A 23,180-nucleotide genomic window follows, 5' to 3' on the forward strand; every position below is an offset into this window, starting at 1 on the left:
TTGGGGCCCAAAGAATTGAACCCCAATTCTTCTCATCTCCAAGCCAAAAACTCTGTTGCCTTCCTCTATTAAATGTGTAGAAAGATAACAGATAACAGATAATCAGAGTTGGAAGGGACCTTATACCATTTCTGACAAATGGCAGTCCCATCTCTTCTTGAAGGTCTCAAGTGATGGCTCTCCCACAACTTCTGAGGGCAAGCTGTTCCGTTGGTTAAACTCCTGCTTTGTTTCCAAATTCACACAATTCCAAGTTCTCATTTCTTATGTGTTTTATAGAGGAAGTGTTCCCCTCTGTTGTAAATACAGGCACCAGGGAGGGCCTGAACATAGCAGACTAATATTCATACATCTGTAATTCAGGAATTAATCTCACTCATACTATTCTTTAACTGATTTTATGAGTGTGAACAGAAGTTAAATTGTACTAGGAATGAATCATCTAAAGCTATATTAGGGTATAACTCCCCTTATACCAGTCCAGTGCAGACATCCATTTTGGCTGAAAGCATGAGGGAACCAATTTGGAGAAGACGTAGACTTCTTTTTTCCCCACTCTTCTTCCCTCATCCCCAAGCAACATGACTGTATTCAGTTTTCCCTTGTGGTTTCCTGAACATACAAGAACATCTTATCTGATGAGGCAAGAGTGCTTTTTATCTTTTAAGGAAAGCAGGCAGTGGTGTTTACAACTAAGATACTAGTGTCTCAGTTAATGCTCTGTTAAGACTTTTTAATGATGGGCAGTTGTGTGACCGTTGTCTTGGGCATCTGCTTGTGGATTTTTCAAAGGCTTCCAAATAATCAGTTTGGCAAACTGAATGCTGGATAAGATGGGCCTTTGGTTTGATCTATCCTTTCATCTTAGGAGAGACAGTTTGGTAGCTACAGATAAAATTCCTCTGTCATGACTTAACTTTTATTTTTTAATGATCTGGGTCACCACCACCACCCCCCTTTTTTTTTTTGCAGAAGTAAGGTGACTTCAGGGGAAAGGGAAGTTAATACCATGTGGGCAGTCTGTGGAGGCATTACACCTTTGTTGCAAAAAATATTTGATAAGACACACAGAGAAAGAGAGCCATTACTTTCTAGTATTTCAGACAATTACAAATACAGATAATAGATACTCAGAGTTGGAAGGGACCTTGTAGGTCATCTAGTCCAACCCTCCGCCCAAGCAGGAGACCCTACACCAGTGGTTCTCAACCTTCCTAATGCCGCAACCCTTTAATACAGTTCCTCATGTTGTGGTGGCCCCCAACTATAAAATTATGGCTCAGTTCCTAAGACCATCGAAAATATGTGTTTTCCCATGGTCTTAGGCGACCCCTGTGAAAGGGTCATTCGACCCTCAAAGGGGTCACGACCCACAGGTTGAGAACCACTGCCCTACCATTTCTGAAAAATGGCAGTCCAATCTCTTCTTGAAAGTCTCAAGTGATGACACTCCCACAACTTCTGAGGGCAAGCTGTTCCATTGGTTGATTGTTTTCACAGTCAGAAAGTTTCTCCTTATTTCCAGGTTAAATCTCTCCTTTTCAGTTTCCATCCATTGTTCCTTGTCTGGCCTTCGGTGCTTTAGAAAATAGCTTGACCCCTTCCTCTTTGTGGCAGCCCCTCAAATATTGGAAGATTGCTATCATGTCTCCCCTAGACTAGCCAAGCCTAGTTCCTGTAAACTCAATTAAATTACAAATTCAATGTAAACATTAAATTACAAACTCAATGTAAACTCCTCCAAAGTTGATTGCAGAAAGTATGAGTGGTCATGCCTGGAATGCTCTACCCGACTCTCTTGTTACATCCTCTAACCCCCACTCCTTTAACCTTAAACTATCCACTATTGACCTCACCCCATTCCTAAGAGGTCTGTAAGGGGCATGCATAAGTGCACCATCATGCCTCCCATCCTTGTCCTATTGTCCCCATTTATTCGTACTTATTTCCTGTATTCTTATTCAAGGTTATACTTATACGTAATACCTTGTAAGTGATTGACAAATCAAATAAACAAACAAATAAATAAACAATTCATCTAGATAGGGAGACAATCTTCAATGTTACAAAGAAGAGCTCTTTCTATTATCTAGATTTGTCACTTTAAAATTTTTAAGGAGGCAATGGGTTAAACACAGGGCTACTTCTGAACACAAAATATATATTCTGAATATGTTATCCCCCCGATTCAAGGATATGAATTGTGAACAAATTTAGTGTCATGTGCATTAGAAAAACAAACTGGAAATTCTTCTTTATGTATTATATCTTCCAGTTGATTTACTGAATTTGGCAGTTTCCTGAAAGGAGAGAACCTCTATTGAACATCATAATTATTTTATAACCCATCCATAAAGATTCCACCTCTAATGAGTAATGGGTTATAATGTTATAACAGTCAACTGCTTTCTGCTTTCTGGAAACTATCACTGTGTCCCATGTTATATAAAAAAATGCCTTACAGAAAACAGATTTTCTATGTGATACTATTCAGATATTTAAAATATATTCTTCTTAGTCATCATTTCTCGGCACTCAAACATACACAGTTCCCTTAATATCTTCTCATGAGGCTTAATTTTCAATTCACTATTAACCTTTTTTCCTATTTCACTCAATTTTTCTGAATCTTTCTTAAAGTATGGTGTCCTGAATGCTTAAGAGAATAGCTTGTGGAACACTGCTATTGTGTCATTTGCAGTGTGAAGTAAATTTGATTTATTTTTCCCTACTACATTTGCATTTATTTTTAAAGCTGTTCCCTACCCTATCAAGATTATTTGAATTTTGTTTGTACTGTGACTTTTGTACTGTGACTGTAGCAGCTATTCCTCCTACATTTGTATCATCGGCAAATTTGATCATTGTTCCTGCCACCTCTTAATCCAAGTCATTAATGAAAAATTTAAAGAACTGTGCCCAGGATAAGTCTATGGCTACACACTTGGCATATTGCTCTAGTTTTAAACTTAGATTAACAGATTTGGAAGGGAGTTTGTAGGTCATCTAGTCCAACCCACTGCCCAAGGAGGAGACCCTACACCATTTCTGACAAATGGCAGTCCAATCTCTTCTTGAAAGTCTTAAATGATGAAGTTCCCACATCTTCCGAAGGCAAGCTGTTCCATTGGTTGATTGTTCTCACTGTCAGAAAATTTCTTCTTATTTCCAGTTTGAAGAACTATTAATGAGAAATAAAGAGGACAGTTTTCAAGTCAATTTTTTTATCCACCCATTACACATGCTACTCAGTCAATGGGACATTTTGTCAAGTACTTCTCTGAAATGAAGCAAATCCACAGCATTTCCTTAACCTATGAAGAAAGTTAATGAAAAAAAATGAAATAAGATTAGACTATTAAGACTTGTTCTTAACAGCTCCATCTTGACTTCTACCTCATTGTTTTCAAGATTCTTATATATTGAATTTTCACAGATGTCAATGTCACAATTACTTATTGTAGTTCCTTGGGCCTAACTTTCACCCTTTTTGAAAACAGGAATAACAATTGCCCTCTTCCAATCATCTGTTAATTCATATTTATTTATGTATGCATACTTTTGCGTCAGATGTCACTCCTGATCATGGGCAAGTCCATGCAATTTTCTAGGAAATGTTTTCAGGAGTTGTTTGCCATTGTCTTTTTTTCAAAGGCTGAGAGAATGACTGGCCATAAGTTACTCAGTAGACTTCTGTACTTAAAGCAGACTAGAATTCAGGTTATCTTATCTTAATCACTACACCATACCTTCACTACACCATACCTTCTTTCTACGTGGTAATTTAGGATTTCTAAAAAGATTTCTCTAGGATTTCTAGATTAGAAATAGAATCAGAGAGCCCAAATTGGTGTAGTGATTAAGGCATCAGGCTAGGAACCAGGAGATTGGGGTTCTTGTCTTAGGCACAAAGCCCATTGAATGACCTTGGGCCCGTCACACTCACTCAGCAATGGCGGACCATTTCCATAACCTTGTCTTGCCAAGAAAAGGGCAGAGACTTGTCCAGAAAATTGTCCAGAATCAACACAGGCTTAAAAGCACCAAATAAAACAAAGGAAAAAACAGAGGATATAGTTTTTGTTAGACCATTAGCCAGTTCTTTTAATAATAATAATAAGGAACTTATTATTAAGTGTAGAAGAATGCAGCATAATGTTTTTGTTTTGGTCTAATGAAAATTCTATCCATTGTTTGGTCTTGGAGATTTGAATTCAATAACAGTGAGTACTTTCAAGTATCCTTAATCCTTTAAGTTCAGGCTGATGTTTTGATGTTTCAGCCTGGTCCTCATTTTATTGATTGAATGAATATTTATGTTCTTAGAAGTCTATACTAAAAGAAGAAGCCAGTAATTCTCTCTCTTTATTTTGTTATGTATTTGCTAGATTTATACCTTAGCCTTCATCTAAGAGCTCAAGGTAGAATAATTAGTTTTCTTTCTCCCAACAATATCTGTATGGGAAAGGTTAAACTGAGAATGTGTGACTGACCCATAGTAATTCAGTGAACATTTATTGCCAAAACCAGACTTGAACTCAGGTGTCCCTAGATTATTTAGTTGTCATCGTTCCTGAATAACTCTTTATTTTATTTTCCTTTATTTTGAACATATCTGATGTTCATTCTTTGCATTTTGTCTTAATTCATCTGATCTTTAATACGTCTGAGAACATCACTACCGTGTTTCTCACAAAATAAGGCCGGGCCTTATTTTTTTTTGACCCCTGAAAAAACGGCTAGGCCGTCTTTTCAGGGGTGACTTAATTCCCCCTCCTTGCATCCTCGGGTGGGCGGACAGCAACGGCTTTGGATGTTGACCTTGGCATTGGTGGGGCACTTCATTTTGGGAGACCTTCCGCCAATGTTGCTTTCCCTCCTCCCTTGCTGCTGCGGCGTTTAGAGCAATGCCGTGGCATTTGGCGCAGCCACGTGCGGCCAGCCAGGGCTCCTCCCTGCAACCGGACCCTGGTGGAGACACTTGGCTTCAGGCGCTCCTGTCGCCGCCTTCCCTTTGCCTTCGAAGGCAAAGCCAATTCTTTTAACAACGACGCCCTACTGCAACAAAGACTCCCCCGCCCGAGAGGGCAGCCCAATCCCACATGGGGAGGCGAATCTCCTGAGGCTGCAGTGCAGGATTGGCCCATCTCAGGAGAAGCGCCCAGCCGCCATCCCTGCCTGGTGCCAGGCAGAGCGTGAAGAGCTTCACCTGGGGTGCCCAGCGCAGCTGACAGGCGGGTTCTCCTGCCCGGCAGTGGAGCTCTCACCAAGGCAGCGAGTGCCTCCCTGCCAGACCCTCTGCTCATCCCGCCAGCATTGCTTCCCGGGCTGGCGGAGACAGCCCGAAGTCGCCTGTCCTTTCCACCCTCGCCCAGCCCGTCCCCGTCCCCACGCATCTCCAAATGCACCGGCAGCTCCAAACGCTGCAGCGGAACGGGCATTGGGTAAAGGCTCTGACTCAGTGGGGCTCAGCTTGGAGAAGGATGCAGTACAGGCCGTCACCTTGCCTCCCTGTCCACGGATGGGTGGGCGCTATCACTGCCTCAGGCGGCATCTCCCGGTGGCCCCTTTGGGTTCAGGCTGGAGGGACTTGGGAAGGAAGCCAAGCTTGGGTCTGCCCAGCTCTTTCGCTTGGCAGGCAGGCGCGTACCTGCGGCTTGCTTTCCCGGCTCTGCCCTGCCTGCACGGGTCTGGCGCGGCCCTGGCGGGATGAGCGGAGGATCCAGTGGGGAGGCGCTCGCTGCCTTGGCGAGAGCTCCACCACTGGGCAGGAGGCCCCGCCTGTCAGCTGCACTTCGTGCTCTGTCCGGCGCCAGGCAGGGATGGCGGCTGGGTGCTTCTCCTGGGGTGGGCTGATCCTGCACTGCGGCCCCGGGAGATTTGCCTCCCCACGTGGGATTGGGCTGCCCTCTCAGGCAGGGGAGGCTTTGTCGTACCGGTAGTAGGGTGTCGTTTTTAAAAGAATTGGCTTTGCCTTTGAAGGCGAATGGAAGACAGGAGCACCTGAAGCCGAGTGTCTCCGCCGGACTCCGGTTGCAGGGAGGAGGCCTGGCTCGCCGTGCATGGCTGTGGCAAACGCCGCGGCATTGCTCTAAACGCTGCGGCATCATGGGGAGAAGGGGAAGCAATGGTGGCGGAAGGGCTCCTGATACGAAGTGCCCCACCAACGCCAAAGTCAATGCAGGCAGCACCATATCCGGGTATGCAACAAAAGTACTTCCTAACGGCAAGTCATTCCCCCCCCATTTTGCATGTTTAATATAGGCCTTAATTGGGGAGAGGGGCTTAATTTGATTTTATGCTGATAAAACATGCTGGGCCTTCCTATTGGTGGAGGCCGTATTGTTGGAGAAACACGGTACCATATCGAGGTACTTATCACTATTCTTCCTTGGTGATCTGTCCCTCTATTCATCTCCTGCTTCTTAAAATGTCTTTTTGGACATGGATATGCACAGCTAACTCAGCAGTTGCCATTGAACATCAGGTATTTTGGAACCTCAGTGATAAAAGACTGTTACCTTTCATGGAGGGAAGTAAGTAGTGGCATACTGCAAGGTTCCGTCTTAGGTCCAGTACTCTTTCAATATCTTCACAAATGATTTAGATGAGGAAATAGAAGGGGAACTCATCAAATTTGTAGATGATACTAAGCTGGCAGGAATAGCCAGCACTCCAGAAGACAGGCTCATGATCTGGCTGGAGCTCGACAGCTTGAATACTGGGCCCTATCCAACAAAATGAAATTCAATATAGAGAAAAGTAAAGGCTTACACTTAGGCTAGAAAAACCAAAGCACACATACAGATTAGGTAAAACCTGGCTTAATAGCAGGAATAGTGAGGTGGCTCTTGGAGCCCTAGTGGACAATCAATTAAATATGATGTCAGCCCTGAAGTTGACCTGACTGAAGCCAACACTGAACCAACAGTGTGTGACGACAGCCAAAAAAGCCAATGCAATCCTAAATTGCATCAACAGAGGGATACAATCAAGATAAAGTGAGGTACCACTCTATAAAGCCTTAGTAAAACCACACCTAGAATATTGCATCCAGTTTTGGTCACCACACTATAAAAAAAAAGATGCGGAGACTCTAGAAAGAGTGCAGAGAAGAATAACCAAGATAATTAGGGGGCTGGAGGCTAAAACACAAAGAACAGTTGCAAGAACTGGGCATGGTTAGTCTAATGAAGATAACAGTGCTCCCATATTTGAGGAGCTGTCACAGAGAAGAGGGGGTCAACCTGTGTTCCAAAGGGCAGACAAGGAATAATGGGTGGAAACTGATCAAGAAGACATTCAACCTAAAAATAAGGATAAATTTTCTGATAGGACAATTAACCGATGGAACAACTTGGCTTCAGAAGTTGTGGGAGTTCATCACTGGAAGCTTTCAAGAAGAGACTGGACAACTTCTTGTCAGAAATGGGATACGGTCTCCTGCTTGAGCACAGGATTGGACCTGATGACCCTCCTTTCCAACTCTGTTGTTCTGTATTCATCTCTTTCAGAAATACTCCACTGGAGAGGCCCACCGTCTGATTCAACAAATCTGTTGTTTATACGGCATTACTGAATCACCTTATTTTTTTCCCTTTCATTTCCTTAGCTAGGAGTATTCAGTTCAGTATTTGCAGCCAAGAAAAGAGTAGGGGGAAGGGGGAAACTACTGAGACCCAGCAAAGAAGATGAGGCAACCACATCCTGCCCAGAGCCTGAGAAACTTGAAAGCCCTCCTGAGCTTGTCTGCGTTTAGTGTGTTACTCCCTCCCTCTCGTTTGCAGCCTCCCTTGCTCAATTGGCCTCCCGCGCCTTCACTACAAGAGCCAGAGGGTGATAGTGGGGGAAAGATAAACAAAAAAGAATTGCTAGGAAGCTGGTAGAAAAAGTTCTAGAGAAGGCATTGTACCATACCCTTCCCCTCTGTGAATATGTGCCTCAAATTAGTGTTGATTCTTAGTGACCATCTAGATACAATGGTGCTTAAAAGCTTGGCAACTCTTTTGAATTTTCAATATTTCTGCTGATCTGTTCTCCACGCAGACCTAAAATCAAATAAAGGTAACCCAATTAAACAAACAAGTTAAATTTGATCATGTATTTATTCAGGGAAATGAACCAACTCTACATATTTATGTGTGGCAAAAGGATACGAACCTCTAGGATTAACAGTTCATTTGAAGGGGAGATAAGAATTGGGTGTTTTAATCAATAGAATGATAATGCAGTGTGAGCCTGGGAAGTCCTGCTTTAGTTAAAGAATACAACTCTGGGTATTCAACTATCAAAGTCTGATCTTTATAACATGTGTGGAAGTGCGTCATGGCTGAAACAAAGGAGGTTTCTGAGGACCTGTGAAAAACAGTTCCTGACCCTCACCAGGCTGGGAAGTGTTACAAAACTATTTCCAAATAGTTTGCACTAATCTACAGTCAGGCAAATGGTTTACAAATGTAGGCAATTCAACATCATTGTTACTCTCTCCTAAATGTTTGACCAACCAAATCACATCAAGAACTAGATGTGTAAGATTTTGGAAGATCTCAAATAAGCCCACAGTAATGGCTAAGGAACTAAAGACTCTTGCATTGACAATGCTGGTGTTCATGAGACTACCACCAGGAGAATACTGAACAATGATGTGCGTGGCAGACTTGTAAAGAAAAGACAACTACTTTCCCTTGCTGCCCACCAACAGTTTGCAAAAGGCTACATGGATAGGCCAGAAGGTTATCAGAAGAATGTTCTGTGGACAGATGGGACTAAAATAGAACTTTTTGGCTTGACTGGAAAGTTTGGTAAAAGCCAAGCATTACATTTCACCTGAAGAACCTTTTCCCATCTGTGAAACATGATATCATAGTTTGGACCGACTTTGTTGCCTCTGGACCATGACTGCTTGCTATCATTGATGGAATTATGAATCCTAAATTGTATCAGAAAATTCCACAGAAAATGTGCATGAGGAAATGGATCATGCAGCAAGATAATGACCCAATGCACACAAGTTGTACAACCAAAGAATGGTAAAAGCAAAAGAAAGTCAACATTTTGTGATAGCCAAATCAAAATCTTGGTCTTCAGTTTATAGAATTGTTGTGGAAGGACCTGAGGCAGACAGTTCATGCCAGGAAGCCTACTAAAATTCCTGAACTGAAGCTCTTCTGTAAATGGAGGAATGGGCTAAAAAATTTCCAGACTTGTGTATAGGGCTGATCGACAATTATCAAAAATATTTAGTTGCAGTTATTATGCTTAAAGGGGTGCACACCAGTTACTGAAAGCAAAAGTCCACATACTTTTGTCACACACAAATGCATAGTTTTGGATCATTTTCCTCAATGAATAAATGAACAAGTTAGAAGTTTTTGACTCATTTAGTGAACAGGATTCTCTTTATTTAGCTTTGGGACTTGTGTGGAGACCAGATCATGTCTTGGCTCATACTTATGCAGAAATATTGAAAATTCAAAAAAGTTCACAAATCTTTAAAATCTCCACTGTAGATTTCCTCCATGCTGATCTGTCCCCTACCTGGTCCTTCAAGTCTTCTGATGGTGCATACCTGGCCATTATAAATGAGTCCATCCAACTTGTTTCTGGTTGTGCTGTTTTATTTCCTTCCACCTTCCCCAGCATTATAGCATTGTTTAGAGAACTTTATATATGTTTGCATAATCTGTCCAAAGATAATTTGCCATTTATGCCTCTAGTGAGAATTTTGGATTGATTTGTTCAATGATCCAGTGTTAATGATCCAGAAGACTTGCAAGGTTCCTTCCAACTCTATTATTCCATGTTCTATTATGGTCTTCTTGGCTGTCTGTTATATTCTCAGGAGTCTGTTCCAACAGTATGTTCACCAGTGGCAATACTCTTCCTGTCCTATTTCTTCAGAGTTCAATTTTTGCATGGATAGATTGTCACAGGGAATATCATAACTTGCATGATTCTGAAAAGATTCCGATACAAGACAATGTGATCAGGAAACTATTAGAATGTGCAGAAATGAATAGATTACCACTGGCAATTAACGAAAAAGAACAAACTGAATATTATATGATATGGGAATTATTTTATCCATGGCTGGAAAAGAAAAATGGAAATTAGAAATTAAATATATGAACATAGAATATAGATATATAGAACACTTATGAATATATGAATATAGAGGGGAAGGAGTTAAGGATATGGTTACAATGATAAGATATATCATGTATAGTAGTTTAAAATAAGAATGTAATTATTGTTATTATGATAAGGAAATTGTATTAACCATAAATATTATTTCACAAGTTATTTGTACCCCAGATGACACACTGTTTAAAGAAAAGATGGAATGTTTGTCACAATAAAAAAATAAAAAAAAGATTCTGCATTTTAGATATAGATGCTTCATGGCATCCAAATATCTTTTCCAGCCCTTCCTCTCTAATTCATAGTATTTTAGCAGGAGGGGTCCTGAATGCAAAGGTCTCTTGCTAATATTTCTATGGCATTTGTGGGGATTAACTATTTCTTTAGATGAAGCTACTTATTAATTTAATGTTTAGTATTATAAGTGAGGGCTGAGTGGTTCTATAGTTGAGAAGTACTTTATATTTCTTGCAAAATAGTTGCATGGTGCTGCCACCAAGAAGGCCCTGCTCCTAGCCACTGCACTGCATTGCACCACAATGGTAGGGTTATTCCAAGCCAAATTAGAGCTAATACTTCATTTGTCTTGCTGGGCTCTTCCTGCCGTTGCTCTTGTCAATACCAAATCAGTCTACCAGAATCCACGAATGCATGAGTAGGCAAACTTTGGCCTTAGAAACTATTTTTGATTGTGACTCATTAACGCTACTGCTATCCAAAGAGGCAATTGCCAACATTGCAGTTTCTACCTTGAGAAGGAAAGCATGAAAGCAGTAATGTAGGTCCTAAAGTAGATTTAATATAGTAATTTTTAAATTCCCCAAAGAACTAACTGTCTAAATATGTAAACTCACTCATGTATTTAAGAAATCATAGTTCTCTCTATTGCTGCTCCCAATAAGTCTTTAAAAGAACAATATCTTGCCAAAGGTTTTGCCAATCTATTCAGGGAGACCAGCTGAGACCCCTTTGTTCAGAAATTCCTCATCTTTGGGACCAACCTATTATTTATTGTACACTGAGTAAACATAATAAAATCAATAAATGTGCAAAGTATATCAGTCATGATTCCAGAAATGCAGGCACTTAACATTCAATTTTCAACAATCAAAGTCTAAAATGTCTATGAGAACAAAGGTATTTTAGCCTGGAACTGGAAAATATCATATAAATGTAAGGCCCTGCAATTCACATTTTCTCTTATATCTATCTTAATTTACTCATCAATGATATTTAAAGCTGGTCTCTTTAAATTTGGGAGGGCTTTTTGCTTGAAAGTAAAATAAGCCTAATGATCCTTCCAAAGGTGCTTTTTCAAAAGGCAATTGGACATTTTTGTTTTTCTCTGAAGATGTTTAGCTTGGCATGCAAGAAGCTTCAGTTGCCTCTTGAAAAAGCACCTTTGGGATAACTCTGACCTGGATGACTGAAAATCTCCATAGACATTAAGCCTAATGATCCTTTGTTACAAGCTACTCTGTCATGGCTTAAGGTAGGGCAACTTCCTTTGTTTGAAGAGGCTTAGATACATTGCTCCAGATGGACAAATAACTGGTTGCCATTATCATTTCTTCCTCTAATCTAGAGTATCTCAACTTTGGCAACTTTTAAGATGCATGGACTTCACCACCAGAATTTCCCTACCAGCATGTTCTAGCCAGTTCTTGGTTAGAAAATTGTACTTTTCAAAAGGCTGGATTTACTCTGGAGCAGGGACAGACCTGTAATTTCTCATCTCTGCTCTTCTTCTCAAGTGGTCTTGTATAGGTAGTCTACCTGTTACAGGTAGTTGAAATATGACCACAATTGAACCCAAATTTCTGTTGCTAAGAAAGACATTTCATTAGTAAGTTTTGCCCATTTTACAATCTTTCTTGGCACAGTTGTTAAGTTCATCATTGCAATTGTTCAGTTAGTAACACAGTTGTTAAGTGAATCTGGCTTCTCCATTGAGTTTGCTTGTCAGAAAGTCACAAAACATGATCATTTGACTCCGGAACATCATAAATACAAGTCAGTAGACGAGCACCTAAAGTTTGATCACATAGCCATGGCCACTTATGTCGTAATGGACATAAGCGTGAAAAAGAATCTTATGTCACTTTTTTCAGTGCTGTTGTAACTTTGAATGGTCACTAAACAAACTGTTGTAAGTTGAGGACTGTCTGAAGTCCCTTTAACTTTCTGCAGTGGGCCCCAGCATTATTTTCTTCCTCAGTGGCTGTCAGTTCCATAGCATCATGTCATCCTTTTCCCCTTAAAATAATGCCTATTTTTATAGCCATACCACACAACGTACGGAAATCACATGCCCCTTGTTACTGCCCTCTCCCATAGTATGAACTTTCCAAATGATTTTTCTCATTCCTTTTGTGTATTACTGATTCTCTTCGACATGATTGGGAGATGCTCTTTCAGTTGCTCAGATCTGTCCATCTTCTTTATGACTTCTGCTTCAAGCAAAAACTTAAAGATAGCACAAGGAAGCACTAGTGTGAGGTTTGGAACGGTTGAATACATGGTAGAATTACAATCCCAAAGGTACTTTTTTCTTTTCTTTTCTCAGGAAGCAACCGGACATTCTGGTTTTCCTTTGAAGACATTTTGAGAATTCCAGTTGCCTCTTGAGAAAAAAAGCACCTTTGGAACAACCAGGACTTGGATGCTGAGAATCTCCATAGACAGATAGAATTACAAACTAAGTTTGAACAGAGTGTTGGTGCTTTGTCTATGGCCAAGCTCATCAATTTGTATATTTTCCCTGTGGATTTAGATCTGTTCATGTAAAGCATAGCATGAAATTTCACAGGTGTAAGTTTTCCTTATCAATGAAGTGGTAGAAAAAGATCTCTCTTACTAATATTTAAGTTTGGGGAAAGAAATTGGCAATCTGACATTACAGCCAGGGCTTTCGATCAACAGTGGCAAACCTATTTTAAACCTGCAATACTGGCTTGAATTGTGTGAATTTGTGATTCCCAGACATCTGGAGGGCCTCAGATTGAGGGCATCTGGTTTAAAAAGTTGAACTAACATAGGAATTTCTACAGGATCTTTTTCCTAAATAAATTGAAGCAGCCATGTGATTAAATAAACGGGCCAAACTCATATTGACTTAATGGATTGAACCTGGGTAAGTTAGTGTATGAATTAAACCTTTCCCCCCTTGAACAGAGTGTACTTTGTGTGTGTGTACACAGAGGAAATTATGTAGCTTATTTATTGCAAGCATTTCCTCTGTGGTGGTGAAGAGGAAGAAGTTGTTTGATAGGGATTTTTATACACATAATTAACATTAAAACCAATCTTGTTACCAAAATTAATCAGGGCATTAAAATGATTAAAACACTGCACTGAAAGGTATTAAATGGTTCGTTAGGGGCTACTACATACTTATGGGTTCAACATACAAACATCCAGGTGGAAGATATCATGTATATCTAAACCTCAAGACTTTTAATTTCTACTTTTACTGATTGGGCTAAAAAAAGAACTAGTTAGTAGCTTTCCTTTCCCTCACCCAACAGCCCACCTGCTTCCTCTCCAATTATACTGTTCTATTCACTTCCCCATTCTGGATGCATGTATAATTGTGGGGGAGAGCAGAAGTGGGCTTAAAACCTGTAAAAGTTAAATCAACATTATCGGAAATACCCTTGTTCATTGTCCCTGTACAATTGTTCCTTGGATCCTCATCATGGAGTCATCTGCATTTCATGATTTTTCAGTGGTATAGAATTTGGAAAAAAGGAAAAAAAATTAAGGCATTTTTTTCCTATCTATTGTAGGTGATTTTTGAGACTGGAATGATATGCAGCAAGATAATGAGGACAATGTTAATGAATACCAATCAAAAAAGAATTAGATTTAATTATCCATAGTGTAGGTTGTTTGAAATAATTGATATTTAGGTAAGACAGGATTTGTTTGAGAGCTAATTAATTATTCTTAAGGATGAATCAATTACATTAATTTAAACAATTCTCCCTAACCTGGTTCAGGTTTCCTCTCTACTATGGATACACACTGTAGTATTGATCAGTCATTCTCAAGATTCACATGTTGCACTAAACTATGATGAACCTGTGAACTAGTTTCTGCTTATTCCTAAGTCATAGACTATGTTTTCTATACCACTGTGGCTGGATTTGAACATTACAGTTAGGTGGAACCAAACAGAATTCATTAGAATTAAGTATCCGATGTCAATATAACCTCTCAAGCTTTAAGCAGCATAGTTTGTTTTTTAAAATACCTACCTGTTTAGTTTAAAACAAAATTTCTAAATGTCTGCTAGGCTTCGTGTGCTACTTTGGTTTTCTTTTTCATTTTTTACAAAAGCAGTGCCCCCTCAAAACATGCATGTGAGAGAAATTGAATTGAAACATTAAATTCTGTTGATGATACTACCACTAATTTGCATGTAAAGCTTTTGCCTCAATGCATATATACACATATATATTTGATGAATTATAGCATTTAATTAAATTCTAAGACATGTCCCCCTTCAATTAATTTTTAAAAGCAAATAACAATATTTTATTTCTGATTTTTAATGTTTTTTTTACAGTATGGTCTTGGGTGAAATATCAGTACTTGTTTCATCTCCTGAGAAGTGAAATTTCAGAAAGCCAGACACAGTCTAAATGAGAATGGCCTTTTTCTTCCAGTGAAACGTACCTTGGCCACCACTGAGATACAATGTAAAGAGTCTCTCCTTCAGAACTTAGGAAATAGATGTGCTTGAATGGGAAGAGATGGTCCCTAAGATATTTTGGACCTAATGCATTTAGAGCTTAAAATATCACCATTGCTCTGAGATGGGTGTGAGAACAAACTTGTAATCACTGCAATACTTGTAGATCTTGCTGCAAACGTCAATCCATGTTGTGATTGCATTCTGGATTGGTTGTCATCTATAAATAGGCACCAAAGATAAATTCTTTGTGTGTCCAATCACACTCGGACAATAAAGAATTCTATAAAGACTCTTTAAAAGTAACCCCTATCAGATATAATACAGTTCAGTATCTAGTCTACATGTCACCTGGGCACGTGTTACTGTAGTCAGGTCTGATCTCATCAGAAGTGAATGTAGTTGGCAACCTGGCCAAAGGTACTCTTAGCTGTAGTTACCACCTGAACTGAAATCTGAAGCGCCAATAGATTGTTAACTCAATTCTTCAGTGAGGTTATCATGAGACTCAGAACAAGCTTAATTCCTATTCCTGAATCTGTCTGTTTTCTAATCACAGGGTTCTTTGGTTGAAAGATTATCTTTCAATTCACTCAACCTCAACCTACCAAGCTTATTGTTGCCATCAGATATCGATTCTAAGCATCAATAAGTACTCTGGTACTAAATGAAAATGAAAAATATAGCGCATATCCCACATATGTTGATAAGGCACTGCAAATCTCTTGATAATATTTTCTAGTAATTTCATATAAACATAAAATGCAGGCGTCATCAGTGTATAATGGTACCTCCTAAGCCTACTCTGGAAGGCCAGTAGAGACATACCTTGCCTGTGGATAATCTATAAGGATAACTAATGTTATATTGCCATTTAACCCAAGCCTACATTCAGATTAAAATAGAGCTAGTTGATAGAACTGAGATGCTACAAGGCCTTTAAGCACCTCACAGAGGAATGTTACATTGGAGTTTGGAGCAAATTGTCCAACTTGGTGCACCCCAAGTGGACTTCTTCAGTAGTGGTTTCCCAGTCACCTTAAATCTGGATAATAACAGTTTCTCCCAGTGAAGCATTGACCAGTCTGGGTATTTGATCAACCAATCTTTCTTGGTTATCTTAGTCAGCCAGGAAGAGTCAAGGATCAAACATGCATGTAGCTGGCCTTGTACCAGGAGTTTTATCTACTTGCATTGGGGAATGGGGGAAAAAAGGGAAAAAAACCACCCCCATTTCTAGCTTAGTGCAGAATGTGAACTCCTTTAGTTTCTGTCCACCTGTAAAATGGGCTTAATTATGAAGTTAGTGAGGTTATTAAAAATAGCTGCATTGAAAAGAACTGAAGATATTCCCAAATAATTAGTTATGACCTGGACTATCAAATTTCAAAAGAAAAGCCCAATGTTTGTTATGGTAATTTGACCCTTTGGACAATGTTTTCTGTTTTTGTACTAAATGAAATGTAATGTACTGAGAACCTCATGCTAGATATGGAACAGGAAGGACCCCTCCTTCATGTGTGATGGAACAGGTGTTTTTGACATGATAAAGGACAGAAGGCAGACAGGAGAGTCACATTTTGATATGAGCATGGGTCTGGGTGCAAAGGGAACAGGTGTCTGGAGTCATTCACTTCCATTCAGTCCTTTTGTAACCATTTAAAGATGTTCCTCCTTCCGGCTCTTGTACATAAGCTCCTACATCTAGTTCCTTCTTCTGTACCCCCCTATCTTTCTTGCTCCATTTTTCTGCCCAGAGAATCTCGCTTCTCAAGTCCTGGCTCTTATCCCTCTCCAAACCCATGGGTTCCTCCCCCCTTCCCCTGTGACGAAGCTTTAAGCCCTGGTTTCCAGATCCCTTCTCTGTTCCTCATTGCAACCTGCTAGATGCTTCCTCTCCTCCCTTCGCTTGCTTGGCCAGATTGGCGTATATGTGTGACTGAGACTTCCTGCTTGGGTGCTGCACTTAGGCTTCATGTGATTGGATGTGTGGTGAGCTATAACGCTCATCGCCAATTGCCTTATATGGGCAGAAATTGCAGAGAAGAATCAGGCAAGGCTTTCGCCGCCATTTTATGAGACAGGATGTGGTTGGCTTGCGGTCTCTGCTAGCAGAAAGACGTTTGCTTCTGTGCTTGGTGAGGGGGGAAGGGGAATTGTCACCTGCGAGTACTGTAGGCTCACTGACCTGTTCCGAAACTTTCTTGGCATGTTTCCCGCTGTACATTTCCATTGCCCTCCTTCCTCCGGCTACGTCCTGTAGCCTGATTATCAGCACATGCACCAAAATTACTCTAAAGAAATTTACAACCAGAATGTGTATTTTGTGACCATAGAAATTTGTTGATCAATTGAAAAGTAGTGGTCTGTTGTTTGCTCAAAAGGACATGTACAGTATATGGTTGTAAATCAGGATGTTATGAGAAATTCGCCCCAAGGAAACGGATGGCAGCCCGCTGTTTTTCTTGGAAGCAGTCTTACTCAGAATCTTAACTTACTCAGAATCTTAACTAAAGAGCTACGAAACTACAACTTGGAAGAACACCTTGACGTTTGCACTGATTTTCATACAAGTGTAATCTTTTGCAATTAGTGCAGTATGTCTTTTCATGGGCGATAAGAGTTGTAAGCCTTCTATACCTAAAAGTTTGGTTTAGAACAAGAACTTTTCATAGCTTGGCTTGTCACTAATATTGCTTTGGTTTTCCTGATCAATGATCTCTTATCAGGGAAGAGAAAGGGGGAAGATGACCTTGTGGACCTTTGATCAGTTAAGAACATTCAATATTGCTGACTATGATATCTTAATAGACTTGGCCCTGTGGGTAAAGAGGCAAAATGATACAGTGGTACTGTTCCTATCTGTGCAAAGCTTTGGGTGATGTTTATTCACCCTTTGGCAATTGTGGCCCATCTTATCTCCTGTGCTTTTTGTATATCTATGAAGCTGCTTTGTAAGTACTTCTGATGACTTGTTGTTCTGCTTCTCCACATTATTGGATTTGGGTGAGACTGTACAAATGCCAAATTTGTATCTGGATCTAGTGAGGGCTGTGATGAGTTACATGACTTGAGTTTGAATGAGAGCTAGATGGAAGCTTTGTAGACATGGTTCCTGCATCTAGTGATTGAGTGCAGTTGTCTAAAGCAGCCGAGGAAAAAACACCTTATGTATTTTTCTGGTAGCAAAAAGCTAAGCAGGGCTGGGCCGGATGAGAGATGACCAGGAAATAACAGGACTATAGGTGAGATCGGAAAGCTAGGGGAAAAAAATTCTAAGTAGGCAGTGACAAACCACTTCTGTAATATTGCTAAGCAAACTAGAGGTATCCGTGAAAATAATCAGGAATTGAGTTTTACTGGATTTTAATTTTCCTAATGGATTATTCTCAACACATTGGAGGTGAAGCTGTCTTAGAAGTTTCCATTGTAGAATGGATTAGACTTGGGGAGAAGAAATAGCATTAATAAAATAGTACTATAGCTATAACATATGAAGAATGATTGCAGGAACTGGGTATACCTAGTCTAATGAAAAGAAGGACCAACCTATTTACCAAAGCACCTGAAGGCAGGACAAGAAACAATGGATGGAAACTAATCAAGGAGGGAAGCAATCTTGCTAAGGAGAAAATTCAGAACCAACCAACCGGTGGATCAAATTGCGTTCGGAAATTGTGGGTGCCCCATCACTGCAGGCTTTTAAGAAGAAACTGGACAACCATTTGTTAAAAATAGTATAGCTTTCCTGCATGAGCAGGGGGATGGACTAGATGACCTCCAAGGTAGCTTCAATCTGTTACTGAGTGGTGTCATTCTGTCATCCTAAAAATGTAACTGATAGCTTCCATCAGTGAGAATGGCAGTTTACACTTGAAGATTCCCAGCCGGGTGAAACTGGAGCGACTAAAAAATAATAAAATCATTTTTTTGGGCAGGAAGTTACAACATTGTGTGATCTTGTTCTTAAATAACTTATAAAGGATCTACCCTTCTGTTATCATTTTGCACTGAATGCAGCCCTAATGTAAGGTGAGATCTTGCACTTATTAAAATAGATAGGGCAGTTTCAAGATAAATGACAATCCGAATGAATGCTTGTGTTCTAAAAGTTGAGGCTATATAAATTTGCTTTTCACCTGCTTTCGTTAAGCTCATGAATACATGGATATTTGTTACAGGATACATAGAACAAACACTACACTGCCTGTTTAGATAGCACAAATTTATATTTATGGATCTATGAAAAAGCATATTCTTTTCAAACATTATTGGTATAGCAACCAGCACTTTCTAAACCTTAACAGGTAGATAGATGAGTAATTTCTGCTGAAATGCAGAAACACTTTTCTACAGTTTTGGGGTAGTTTCCATATTTGCTTGTCCTCATTATGTTTCCTTCCTGTCTCACTTCAGTAGTTAAGTGGAACTACACTGCATAAAAAAAAACACAACTTTAGTTGTTTAGAAAGATTATGTTTTTTTTAAAAAAACATATAATATTTAGCTGGAAAAGTACTATATACGATGCAGAATTGGATGTTCTAGAGTTTGCATGCTGGTTGGCAAAACATGTCTATATTTTTCCATATACTACATGATAATCTGCACAAAAATACCATAAATAGACAATTCTAGACGTGGTTGTGAGGAAATGGCAGATGCTAGTCACACATGGCAGAAGATGTAACCTCATTATTTTGAGAGCTCCCCAGAGTTTGGAATATGATGGGTGGTTATATAAATGTTTTAAATAAATAAAAAAATTAATAAAAAAACTTTTTTTATAACTGGTGGAAATTCTTATGGCTCAGACTTCAGACAGAATCATAACCTTTACAATGGATCTTCACCATTAAATAATTAAGATGGTCTCTTAAGAAACAGTTGCAGACTGAACTGAGAACAAAGTCAAAGTTTCAAAATACAATTCTAGAATCAGAGAATAATCTACATAAAGAAGCAGCCTGACTCAATTTTACACATGCTTGACTAAATATGTCAAAATAGTTTTTTTCTAAGGCAAGGGTTTCAAACTCAAGGCCCGCGAGCTGCATGCAGTGCTTAGATCTGGCCCGCAGGGCTGTCTTGGAAACAGTGAAGGATTGGCCTGTGGTGCCACTGCCAGCGAAAATGGAGGGTCACATGCAGCCTTCCTGAGCTCTATTTTTGCTGGCAGAGGATTGCAGGAGACCATCACAGTTGAAAATGAAGCATGGTAGTCCACTGGCAGAGTGCTTGGGCCGCCACAGGTGTGCCTGACATGAATTTTAACAGAGGGATATAATCAAGATCAAGTGAGGTACTAATACCACTCTATAAAGCCTTAGTAAGACCACACCTAGAGTACTGCATCCAGTTTTGTTCACCACATTATAAAAAAAATGTTGAGACCCTAGAAAAGGTACAGGGAAGAGTAACCAGAATGATTAGGGGACTGGAGACTAAAACATAGAAGAACGGTTACAGGAACTGGGCTTGGCTAGTCTAGTGAAGAGAAGGACCAGGGGAGACATGATAGCAGTCTTCCAGTATTTGAGGGGCTGCCACAGAGAGGAAGGGGTCAAGCTATCTTCTAAAGCAACTGTAGGCCAGAAGAAGGAATAATGGATGAAAATTGAACAGGGAGAGATTTAACCTGGAAATAAGGATAATTTTTCTGACAGTGAGAGCAATCAATCAATGAAACAGCTTGTCTTCAGAAATTGTGGGAAGTTCATCATGGAAGCTTTCAAGAAGAGACTGGATTGCCATTTGTTAAAAATGGTGTAGGGTCTGCTTGGGGGTGGGGGTGGTTGGACAAATGACCTACAAGGTCCCTTCCAACTCTGCATCTGAGTAACATCCCGCTGGCCATCGCCACTCTGCCTCCCCCCACCCCCCCCCCAAGGTCAAACTCTACCCTAATATGGCCCTCAATAAAAATGAGTTTGACAACCCTGCTCTAAGGAAATAAGCATAGGCTGAGTTCATACAACATGCGTAAGCCACCGGTTTGCTAGCCTTGAGTTAATGGGTGAGTTTTGTAATAAGCAAGTTGTAGTGTACGTAGTAAATCATGGTTTAATGTAATGTGTGACCCAAGTCATAAGTCCTAAAAAATAATTACAATTACCATTCAGACAGAAATTTACACAAATTATAGCAACATAGCTGAGATTCTTAAGCACAGGTCTCATTACATAGACATAGCTCATGACCATAAATTGTAGCTATCCAATCAGATTAAAGTTTCCCATTTTAGGGGATGTCCTTTGAAAGCAAATTATTTTCTACCAAAGTGGACCAACACTGAAGCCAATCAAATGGGCCCCCTCTCCCCCCATTGGATAGTATGTTGTGAAAGACTGTCAGTTCCAGTGTAGAAAATGGTGGAAGATACCAACAGTCACCATTATAAAAATAAAACTGCAGATAATAAGTATATGAGAAATTGCCTTTATAGGTAGACATAGAATGGATCTCCAGATTGAGAAATAGAAAGCAAAACATATTTAAGGAAAAAAAGTCCAGTCCTCTTTTGCTTTTATAGTTCTCATCACTTTTACATGCTGAATACATGTAAAGAGAGATAAGTCTAGTAAGCAGCTCAAGGAAAAGCTGTACTCTTGTTATAATTCTCACAAAATATCAGACTCTCTTTGGGTTTCAATAGTTGTTGTAGACAGCAGTACAATAGACAGTAGTACAGTTGCTATGTTCACAATGCTGGTTTCTGCACTGATATTGGACTACTTTTTTAGTTAAATCAAGGGATTCAGGAATTGTAGTCCAACATACTGGATGAATATCAGTTTGGAAAATTGGTTTATCGGTTATAATGAATTCGAACACTCCAGCCTGGAGGTCAGAGAGACGATGCAGTCTTCAGTGAAGTTTTAATTAAAATGGCCACAGCAAAGATTTTATGAAGGGAAAGGAAACATATGTGCTACTCTGATTTCTTTATAAAAATAGTAATCAGATTTTAAAAAGCCCTAAAGTTGCCCAATTTAACAAGCACGACTTTTTCTGAGCTATGTTTTTCATACTCTCCGGATTCCTCTCCCCACCTCATGCAAAGGAAACATGAGACCTTTACTGTTAAGTAGAATTTTAAGAAAAGGTATGTTTCAACCTCCATATTCCATATTGTCTTTTCCCATTGGTCCTTAATTTAAATGTGATAAACAGCATACTTGAGATTATCCTGCTTAATCTTTAACAAAGCTGTGGAATGGGCTAAATGAGTTGCTTGCTTGATCAGAGAGCTAGCATAAGATTACAGAATAAGCAAGTGGAGATCTTAAACGTCTTCTGTTCCACACACTTAGCGTTCCTAACTATACAGTACCTTAAATATTTAGTACCCCCTGGTGGCCAGCTGCTTGCATTTATATATTGTCCTTTTGCTTATGAAAATAAAGTAGACGCCTGAAACTTAGGAGAGCATAAACCAGCCCATTGTGCCTTCCTCTTTTCATTTCTAGCACTGCTTTTTACGCAGGACTGCTAATGGCACATGGTGTATGGGCATTTTAAACAACACAGTTTCTTTCCTGTGTCAAATCGAAACCTATTTTTTTGCGTTATCTCATGGATGTGGGGTACTTTTGTTCAAAAACTAATCGGCATTTATAATTATTTCACACAGACCTTGTTTGGCTGTCTTTTTTTAGAACTTAGATATCAACAAAGGAAACTTGGATTTCTCCAAGCAATTTTAGGTGATGATTTCTAAGTTTAAGAATGACAAAGACATGGCCATAAAAATGGCTACTGCTTTCGCTTTAGATCATCCAGAATAGCTAGCTAGCTCCTATCTCGCATCTGCACAGTGACACTACAGGAAACTGCTGTTGTTGCCAGCTTAGGTGTCACAGACTAAGCTCTCAACTTGCAATCTAGATTTAGTTAAAAAAAGAAAGTTGGGAGAGTGAGAGAGCAATACTACAGTAATAAAGTGGGCTTGGGTAGGCAATTGGTATTTTAATGTCTCTAAGTATTTTAATGTCAATTCCATCAGCTTTAACCAGCACATCTAATGGGAAGAGATTGTGAGACTTACAGACAGCCCAAGACATGTACAGGGCACCAGGTTGCCTGTCATGAAGCAGAGAATTAACTGAATGGGTGTTGCAGTGACATGTGATCACATATAGCCGTTTCAAGGGGCCTAATGTTACCTAAGATATGAGGAGTCTGTCTTAGCTTTGACTGACAATAGGAAATTCACAGCTTGAGGAAAGCTGCCTCAGAAGACTGATTCTCAGTCATCCAGGTCATGGTTGTCCCAAAGGTGCTTTTCCCCGCCTTCTTTTTTCAAGAGGCAACTGGACTTTGTTTTTCCTTGAAGACATTTCAC

General features: G+C 39.8%; 1 protein-coding gene across 4 annotated transcripts in view; it reads left to right on the forward strand.

Annotated features, from left to right (window-relative positions):
- The window catches only part of SRRM2 (serine/arginine repetitive matrix 2), a 57,498-nt gene that overhangs the window by 31,457 nt on the left and 2,861 nt on the right, over positions 1-23,180 (forward strand). For 2 of the 4 annotated variants that reach the window (XR_015746098.1, XR_015746100.1), the window contains one exon: positions 12,707-15,610. The exons of the other annotated variants lie outside the window; for them this stretch is intronic. The gene's annotated coding sequence lies outside the window, so the exon portion shown is untranslated. Of the gene's footprint in view, positions 1-12,706; positions 15,611-23,180 lie in introns of those variants that run through there. 4 annotated transcript variants of the gene reach the window in all.

This window comes from Notechis scutatus, chromosome Z (assembly GCF_049901735.1).
Source record: "Notechis scutatus isolate UNSWTSFEM ecotype Mainland chromosome Z, rNotScu1.2, whole genome shotgun sequence".
In the NCBI taxonomy this organism is placed as follows: Eukaryota; Metazoa; Chordata; class Lepidosauria; order Squamata; family Elapidae; genus Notechis; species Notechis scutatus.